This window comes from Pyrgilauda ruficollis, unplaced genomic scaffold (genome assembly GCF_017590135.1).
Source record: "Pyrgilauda ruficollis isolate IOZ18807 unplaced genomic scaffold, ASM1759013v1 scaffold35, whole genome shotgun sequence".
Taxonomy (NCBI): Eukaryota; Metazoa; Chordata; class Aves; order Passeriformes; family Passeridae; genus Pyrgilauda; species Pyrgilauda ruficollis.
In genome coordinates this window covers 5,799,849-5,810,164 of record NW_024524934.1, presented here as the reverse complement: position 1 = coordinate 5,810,164, position 10,316 = coordinate 5,799,849, and the positions used below count along the sequence as shown (strand labels likewise).

Sequence of the window (10,316 nt, the reverse complement as noted above, 5' to 3'; positions counted from 1 at the left end):
TGCTAATTTAAAACTCAGTATTAAATTTGTAACCAATGTTCTGCACACAGAAGGCCCTTAAAGTACTGAAACAATACTCTCAATAGAGTCAAATGGATTGTGGCCACATTTAAGCTTAAAGTTATGCTTTGTTTTGAAATTGGTAAATAAAAAATGAATTTTGAAATGGTCCAAGAGACCTTCACTCACCATCCACCTGTGACAGAACATGGATAAGATCAGGAATGCCTCTGTCTTCCACTGTACTCTGAACCTCACAGTTCTATAGGAATAGTCTAGATAGCTCCTTACATGTTTAGAAGTCCAAGGAACTTTTCTCATTTGTTTCTTGATCTTGCTGTAGACTAGAAATGACAGCATTGATGGAACAGAGAGAGACCCTCACAGGTTGGGGCAGCTTGACTAAAAGGGACTTTGAAGAATAGAGCCAAACTTGAAGATGAGACAAGTGAGAAAATCTACCCCGAGGAGCCACGATGAAGATTTACTTCTTTTCAGATAACCCAAGCACAGGTTAACAATAAGTGAAGCTCGTAACAGCTTCACAAACACAGATCTAGGAGGAAATAATCTTGAAGTTCTATTGCTACAGCCAACTTCCACACTAGGAATTGTTCATACTGTGACACCATGCAGACTGAGCTCTTAGCACTGGTTTAAAACCATGCCATAGTAACACAGAGTAGCTGATGATTATGTTCTTCAGCATGACTCAACCCTCACTACCAGAAGAAGAAGCAGGGTCTGCACTTTTCTTGACAGATGCCTGAAACAGACCAGGAGAACAAACCCAGCCTTGTCCCCAGAGGTAGCCCTCTCTAACTGAGATTACAGTACATTGGGAAGGGAGGTTGCCCCAGGAGGGCTCTCAGTCTGGTGTTACAATGAGCCAGTTTTTACTGCAGCCAATACAATGCCCTGACAAGCAGCAGGTAGAGACAGAAAGTAAATACCCTGTTATTTCTTCACATTTGCAACCAGAGGTTGCAAGGCCGGTTATAATATTAAAAAAATAAAAACCATAAAAACTCCAGAAATCATCATGGCAACAAGCAAATGTGTGCAAAGAATTCTTTTCTTTCAAATGCAAGTGAGCACTTAAACCCAAACTTTTCTATAATCTTAGGATACCATTGCAGTAAGAGTTGCTAATGGAAAAGCAGCACCATTTTTTGGTTTATTTGAGCCCCCTTATTTCAAAGTTTAACTCTTGTATTTTTCAAGTGCTGTGAACACCTTATGTTTCACAAATACGCTAAATGGAGTATCTACAGTGGTTGGTTACTCTTTATAATACATAAAAGTTGTAACAAAGTATTTTAAATAGAACACAAAAAGAGTAATTAGTGGTGTTTGATAATCATTAAAAAGACTTAACTCCCAATATCACAGAAGGATGTGATGAAAGGATTTTATTTCATATTGAACAAAATTATTTGCTTGTTCTGAAATGGTTTCATTTAACCTCCCTTTCCTCCCACTTTCTAAAGGATAATTTCACAGGAAATTTCTAAACAGAAAGTTTTGAGATCATGCTACAATCTTCTTTTTCAACACCAAAAAAAGACATACCATACCAAGATACTTCAACCAGATTTTTCTCCTGAATGGATTGGTAAAACCAATACAAATTCACATCACTTGTCAGCATTGCCCACTCATCCTGCTTTTATTTTTTGCCAGAATGCATTTTGCTGTATACTGGCTTCTGACATTTGCATGCTCTGACTGACAGCTGAACCCCAGTGCTTTTTGGGTAACTGGTTCGGTTATTTTAGGAGCAGTACAGAGTCAGCTACAGAGTGGTAGATGTTCTGTATTTTTGTTTTACAACTGAAAAATAAGACAACGTTGTCATACTCACTCTGCTTATGAAGACTGGCAGACATCAAATATCTGCAATTTTGATTTGGTCCAGGCATTTGTCATACAAGAGCTCTCACTTCTGCCAATAGAGACTGGGCAGATGGCAGAACTGTCAGCTGAGGGCTTCAAAACACGATGGGTCTTGGCCTTAAAGTTGCTCATTGTTTATTCATGTCTAATATGTGGAAGCTAAACAGACGCTCAGAAGAGTTATCAAATAACTTGTTTTTTAGTCCTAATGCTGTCTATAAATATATAATTGTTGAAATGCTTATGATCAGACGCAAATGTAGCAATGCTGTTGCAACAAAAATCACATACCACAAAAATCCATGAAAGTTTGGGTTTATTTAACAGACAAATATAGTGATCTTTACAACATGGCTCATTAAAAGGCTTGTACTACACCACCCTAGCCTGGCTTTCTTCAACCAGATCACAGAATCCTTAAGAATTAAAACTACCAAGAGCTCCTATGGACCCTCTTTGGGAACAGGCTCAAAAACTGGCTTCACAGGTCTTCAGCATAAGCTGCCATGCTTTCCAGAATGTACCCCTCTGGGTGTAACTGGACTAGGCACCTGCACCATTCTTCAAGCCACTAAAATGTTTACTGCAAACTTTAAGCAGTGAGGAGAGGCACCAGCTGGCCTTCTTCACTGGACAGTCTCACTCTATGCAACATCTTAGACAAAAACTCTGGCATTGGAAACACATCATGAAGCTTTCCTTGAATGCCAAGTGCTATACAAGTATTGAGTTTTAATGTCTACATCTTTTGAAGACACACTGCTCACCAATGAGTTCATCAGTAAACCATCACCCTTAGAGGAAACAGAGAGGCAAAAACCATCATTCTTGAGGAGTTGAGGATGCAGGGAATAATCAAGAGTCAAAGTACCACTGCCAGAACTGTAGAAGCGTATGAGAACAAGGTGAGTGTCACATGAAACAGGACTCCTGCTGCAGCTCTGACTCTGCTGTGAGCACCCTGAGATGCAGCTTTTGCACACTAAAAGCATCATTACACATTCCTCCTCTAAGACTTTTAGAAGCAAGTTGTTTAACAGAGAACTGCATTGTAGGATCGTTAATACAACAGAAGTTGGCAATAGTTTCCAGTTGTTTACAGTTTCTGGGCTTGTTTCAAATGTGGACAAAGGAAATAACAGTACTAATAACTTGCTCTTTGAAAAACTCACTGGAAGTGCATGCCAGTAAGGGATACAAGCTTGCTTCTCAGGCCCATGAAACTAGAAATGCTGCTATCAGGACTTAAAATGGCACTTAAATTAAGACATCAGAAATGTCTAATAGCAACACTTCTGAGAAATCTACAATTCATTTTTGATTTCAACATAAGAAACCATTACAAAATTGATTTTTAAAAAAAAATACAGAACTGATATTTGACAAAGAAGCTAGTGCCCATTTTCTTTGCATTCTGAATGACGACCTGTGGTTTATTTTGGCTTCTGAACTCAAGTTTTTTATTTTGTTGTCAAGCATTGTGTTGAGGATCAGATGCCGATGCCTCTCCTAGATAGGCTTTTGAGTACAGATGTCAGGAAAGAGAAGGTCTGCAGGACACCTGTAAGCAGTTTAAGACCTGTATGGATATGCATTGTTCAAAGCATGATCCCACCACTGTTTGAACGCTGGAACAATTCAAGCTTAAACCTGGGATGATTCTGAGTAACTTTATCATTTGAGGGAAGCCATTCACACATCTCTAACCTCAGCCACTTATATTGTTGAAAAGAAAAATCAAACAGAAACTTTAATATTCTGTGATTCTGCAATGAGAAGGACTAAACAAGCAAGGGCTGCATTACAGTCTGGCCACTGCTGCTGCCTAGCGCATCTCCTTATTACCAGCTCTTTGGAAAATGGGGATAGAGGGTCTCCAAGCACAGCTTATCTATAGCCTTTACTTACTTCACACAGATTTTTGAGTATCCAAGAGGATTGGCCCCTCTGTGGCTAAATTTAGGTAACATACTGCAGGCAGGTTTTTATATTTTTCCCCTTCATAACAGAGGCAAGTGTCTGCTCTTTTTCTCCTATTGTATTAAAAGCTGCCTGGTATTAAATTACACAGACTCTTTTATTGACAGAAACTCTTTGCTATTTCTCCTTAGAGAATTTCTCTTCTCCCAACAGGAAGAAAGCACTTTTTTTAGTCTTAAAATGAGTACAGCTTTTAAAATGAACTTCATATTTTTCACTAACAAAGCCAAATTTTCCAAGCGATACTTTATGTTTGAGCTGGGCCCACTGCTGGGTAGCCTACAAGTGAAAACATAAATCTGTCACTAGCTGTTAACTATTAGCCCTCCCTTAGTAGCAATAGAAAACTCAGCCTGTGCTACCTTCCTTGAGAACAACTTACTCTATTAAAGCCCAAATCCAGCAGATTTCCTCTGAATAGACAGATTAAATGCATCAAACACAGACGCAGTAGAAAAGGTGTAGTACCTGGACATATTGCAAACTACAACATGCAGCTCTGAATTTTGCTCATTAACACACAGGTAAATTCACATCTGAAACTTTGGAACTGACCAGGAATAACCATAAATTTATGCCAAATTTCAGTCCTAGCACTACCTTCAATGAAGAAATGAATCCACAGCCCTCACAACACTATAAAAGATTAGTACAACCAGGTTTGAGATTATTTTTACAGTAATATTGGGCAGAGAACCTTGCTAGAGCTTTCCCTTCCTGTGCATTATTGGAAAAGCAAGGCAACCCCAACATCTGGGAAGAATGATGCATCTGATTCCATGATATCAGAAGGCTAATTAATGTTTACCTTATTATACTATACTATATTACACTACATCTAAACTGACACTGCACAAGCACTCAACAGAATCTCATGACTGACCATCAGGACACAGCTTGCAGAGATTGGTCAAGAAAACAAAACACTCACACCAGAATCCAATTACCAAATCCCTTCAGGTAAACAGTCTTCCATAATGCAATCCACTTGTGCACAAACACAGGCGCAGCAAATGAGATAAGAATTGTTTGGTAATTCTCTTCTCTGCTTCTCTCCGGTTCAGAGAATGTGAATCCCACAGTGCATAGTTCTGCTTCATGTAAGTATCTGCATTCCTTAAGCCTTGGCAGCATTACCCATCTTCTCCAGATTTCCTGCTACAGCCCACACTGTGAAACAGCCACATTAGAAGCTTTGGTCTTCTCGCCATCCCTTACTTTATCCTGAACAAAGCAACTCAAAGCAGTACAGGTTATGATGCCTTGTTATACTTTTTTTCTAAGCATTACTGCTCTAAGGGAGCAGCACCTTTGAGTGCAACATTTCATGGATCTAGCATAACAAAGCCGAGCCATACACACCATGTATAGAGGATAAATCAACCTCTACAATTTTCACAGTGGTTCTTACTAAAAATGCTAGCAGAGACAGAGCTTTTAACTAAGACACAGATATCTAATCTTCTTCCCATTATTACATTTTAGCACCTGCTGGAGGTTGGGGGCAGGGGGAACATCTTTAACCCTTTATTGCTTCAAAGAGATTGTTTATCATGGGATACCTCAAGTTGGAAGAGATCCATAAAAATCATTGAGTCAAACTTCCTGCTTTTTGTAGGAGTACCAAAAACTGGACCACATGACTAAGTGCATTCAGATACTTCTTGAACCTTGACTGGCCTAGTGCCATGACCACTTCCCTGGAGTGCCTGGTCCAATGCCTACCCACCCCTCAACAAGGAACCCTTTTCTAATGCCTAAAGTATCATTGTGATGTCAAACGTGAAAATGTTTAATTCTCACCTCTGAGGAGTAACATCAAACTCTTAATAGACCCCCCTTCTCCCAGAAGTGGCAGGGGTTGAATTACAGGCAGAACAGGATGCCTTAGTGCACTAACAGCTGTAGGATGTCATTTATCAGGTACCTTTTTTCCAAGTCTACTTTTAAAGGCACTCCTACATGTGCAAGCTTTTGGAGAGTAAGCAAAAGCACCAAAAGCTGTCATTTCAAATGGAACGGTCTGTGGGAATTTTATCTCCTTATCATGAGTTATCATTTACAAGGAATGTGCTCAGGTTATTTTAGTGCTTCTTTTGCTGTTAGCTTTCAGTGTGGGTTCATTGAAGCTACGAGGACTCTTGATCTCCAAAACTGTTTAGCTCAAAGACAAGTTCTTTTCTTAGCTTGTATAGACACAGAACAATCTGGAAAGCAACCTGCTTGCTGAATACTCTGCTTTGTTTGGACATATTGGGAAGAATTTTCCAACCATCTCTTTCTATGCAGTCTACAGTTTGTCTTGGGTAAGGAATAACATGGTCAGTGTGCAACACCTTTGTGCTTTCACTGGAATGGTCTTTCTCATTAAAAAGAAGAGTTTCTATTTTCTTTTTAAACCCCTTTTGATTCATTTTTATTATGATTGAACACTGCTTTGTTCAGACTTTTTGTGTCATCTGCATTCAGAATGCCTCCTTTGTATATCAGTTTTCTTCCTACTGATTCATGCTCCACCTTCATCTCACTTCATGAGTCATCTTCGCTACTATTTGCAGCGCTGAACACTTCTGGCAGTGAGGCCTGACTTCTAGAGTTATTTATGGCAATAAAAGGCTGAGGAGCAGATAACTCAGGAAACTTGTAAGAAGATAGTGATTACCTCAACCCTATGTCCTCGGTGTGGGTTTAACACTGCTAAACCTCACATAGAAAATGGCAGAATTCAGCCTCCTGGCTAATCACATAATCACCATATCTTTCAGGACTAAGTGCTGCCCTCAGCAGCAGGGCTGTAGGATTGGGCTGCTCATTTGTATGCAGCAGAGACCAGTGTTATGATTACTAAGCTTCAACAAAACCATTCTTAAATCTCTTCAGCAGTGATAAAGTAACATCTCTAAATCCTCAGGACCTCATTACCAAATCCCCACGTCTACTGGATGTACAGCAACATTGCAAGCTGCACAGACACATCACTCACCAGCAAAGGGGAATTCTCACTGCAGACAACACTCCCTCGTGAGTGAGCACTGAGGTTATTAGCACATCATTACTTCTAGGCTTTTGCTGGTATTGGAGTCCATCACCTCCATGCATGAAAAAAAAAAAAAGGCAGAAGGCAAGCAGCAAAGTGTCACCCCAACAAAAAAATATAACCTGCTGAAGGCTTTTAATGTCTCCACAGAGAGATGCCCTGGCAAAGACACTGAAGAAACCCCCAGCTAGGCTGGAAAAAAATTTGGAAATGAGCAAGTGGGTGATTTTGCAGTGAAGGAGATGAAGCCTTCTGCTGAAGCAAAGAAACAGGTCATCTAATTCTGCTGTGTATTTTTCCTGTGTTTGCTTTATCACCCGAAACCATCTACTTTTTTATAAATCAAGCTAATGCAGATGGTTAATGTACAACCTACTACCAAAATACGATTAACTGCAGTACAGCAGGTCTTGTATTCATCTCAGAGATGTTGCAAGTCCAGGGTTTTTTGCTGAAAGCCTGGAAGATTACTCTAAAAATATTCACAAGAGAGGAAACTTCTGGAGCAGTGTTTTTTTGTTCCTATAGCAAAAGATTCACAGTCCATGGACACCAGAACAAATTGACTAAATTCAGTAATAACTGGAGTAATCTTCTGATCACATTTGGGGTAGAAAGACAGAAAGAACTGCTGTATGTGTTTGACAAATACCTGCTTTCATCCCTCATTACAGAGCATTGTGCATTTTGTTGTTTTGTTCTAGGTTAGGGAAGAGGAACTGAACAAAATGCCACAACACATTATTATAATTTTTCCCCCGCAGAAACTGCTCACCAAACCACAAGGAAACAGACTGAAAAGGACTGCCCAGGTTTTGAAAGCCAGGGAGGTACAGACAGCCTCAGCCCTCACCGTTAGATGCTGAGCCAGGGCTGCTGCTGAAGGAAATAACTGCAGTAGACAGAACAAACAATTGTACTGAGGGGGACACTGTCACTGAGTCTTGGTAACTTACAGCTGCATCAATGAATCAATCTGGGTCTGTCTTGCAAACATAAAGAGCTCCTCTGTTCCCTGCAAATGTCTTTTTTGAGGGCATAAGTAAATGATTTATCATGAGGCGCAGCTGAGTCTTGCTGCTACCTGTCTCACCTGGGAAAAGGTATCTAATCTGTGTGTAACAACACACTAATTAGAAGAAACAGGTGAGAAGAACCAGGAAGAGGCAAATTAGTAATGAGCCAGTCACTAAATTCAAGCACACACACATTATCATGAGTCTATCAAATTTAACTTACACTATTACTATATTATTAAATTTATCCAACTTCTTTAATGGCTCCATAAAAAGATTCCCTGTTCCCAGGGATCAGGAGGTTGGAATCACATTGTATACACACAAGAAGACACAAAAGCAGGAGCACACAGGGAAAAAGCTGGGACCAGCAGGGATCTGGAGCAGTAGAAAAACACGGTGGGACCCTAAGAATTTTAACTTACTGTGCAGAGAGACTGGCAGAGAGGGAAGACCTTCAGACAGTAAGGTGACAACAAGCCCCAAGAACATCTATTTGACAAGCATTGAGCATATGAGGGAAAAACAGAACAGGTACCAAAATTAAAATGCAGAAAACAACTAATGGGCTGAAATGTACAGAGAACACTTGAGTTGCAAGGAGATTACTCTTTCTATTCCAGAGTTGTATGTCTGGTCAGTCTCTTGACTTTGGACTCCTCTATGCCCTACCTTGAATGGGCATAAAACATTTACTACAGCCAGCTCTTCCAAAAAACAAGTACAGCAATTACACCATTTGCAGTCTCCCTGCTATCAGTCCTGCCATCACCTCCTGGTCCATGCCCTCTTCCATTTGGGCCACTGGCTTTGCCCACCTCCCTTCCTCACCAATCTCACACCATGCTCACCTCTGCTCCTGGCCTGGCTTTTTACTTTCTTACCTTCAGCTACAGGTGACACATTCTTCCTTTCCACTTTCCCAGCCAAGGAAATCCAGCTGCAGCACAGGACCACTCTTCTCTCAAATCACAGGCCAGACACTGCAGAACAGATTAAAAGATAGCCCCGATTTTTACAGCTTTGTGACAGTTCTCCTATCACTCTTAGGAATAAAAAAAAGCTTTCCTGCTTTCGCCTCTCTTGACAGACTTGTACTAAATCACTAAGGGGAGGAGCAAGAGATCATCTCGTTTCCTAAGCAGCTGGGTTCCTACCTGAGAACATGAGAAAGGCAGCCCATTACATAGAGCCTACTCTTTCAGCCCACCTCCAGGCCTGGTCCAGTTGGCATGTTTTGCAAAAAAAAAAGTATTAGCAATAGAGAAGAAAACCTGAAAATCACCCTGTGTTGCCTGGAAAGAACAATGGAGAAACAGGAAAATGAGAAAAAACCCCTTAGAAAATAGAGGAACTTAGCTGGTTCAAACCTTTCCAACAACCTGACAAATAGGAAAAGTAAGAGACCTGAGGATACATTCTCTCTACACAGTTAACCCAAGCTGTTCCTTGAATTTTGTTTCTTAGGTACATTTAGCTAAGGTTATCTAGCCAGGTATGGAATAAAAACTGTTGTATGCATATACACACATCCATTCAGACTGTTGCACTGAGTTATCTGCCTGTGCTGGCAATGAAGTTACTCAAGTGCTAATAGTGCCTTGTCATGGTTTCAGAAGGGCAAATGACTGTCTGTTTGCAGCCAATGCTGTTTTTTCCATTATTTCCTGGGCAAGAATTTTAACTCCCTGCAGCACAAAGCCCATAAACTCCTGATGATACAGAGAGAAAAGCACAGCATCAGTAGAAGTGTGTTTTTGTAGCAGGACCACTCATGGTTCTGTCTGGCTCATCTGTGTGTCACACGTGATTGTTAATCTCTCAAATCAACTATTCAGCAAAGATACCTTGGAAAAAGCAATGAGAAGTGTAGGACTAATAGCAGGCTACCTGAGATAAACTTCCTAGAATCAAAGACTTGAGGTGAAACTGGGGCATGGTGTAGATCAGCTGGTGGGCTGAGAAGTGATGTTGTCTAGCTTGTCAGCTTTACCTGGGGAGGGCACAAATCTGTTTCAGAAGTGAAACACTCAATTCTTCATCCTGTGCACATCCAAGGACTTAAGCCCAGAGCAGGTAAGTTTTCCACGTGCATCTATTGGGGCAGGGTTAAAGGTAGGTAGCCTGGTACATGCTTTATGAAGGGGTTGTTGTGTTGTCTGCCTGACCCCCTTAGACCAGGGGGAGTAACATTCTGAATCTTTCTAGGATGCTTTTTGGAAGAGGCTGAACACTGTGTGGAAGGCAACTTCAGAAAAAAACCCCACATGTATTTCTCCTTTTACAATCTTCACAACAACTTTAATTATTGCCTTTATTAGGAGGATCTGCTGAAACCCACAGTTTCATGCTTTTTCATACAATAAGCTTCTGAGCCTCTTCCTGCA

The 10,316-nt window shown here is 40.6% G+C and overlaps 1 long non-coding RNA gene across 1 annotated transcript; it reads right to left on the bottom strand.

Annotated features, from left to right (window-relative positions):
- Positions 1-2,572: 2,572 nt before the first annotated feature.
- Positions 2,573-8,914, bottom strand: LOC121357849. The gene is made up of 3 exons (XR_005955788.1): positions 8,814-8,914; positions 6,860-6,965; positions 2,573-5,046 (listed from the first exon to the last, which is right to left on the bottom strand). It is a non-coding gene; the product is annotated as an uncharacterized LOC121357849 (long non-coding RNA).
- Positions 8,915-10,316: the final 1,402 nt, after the last annotated feature.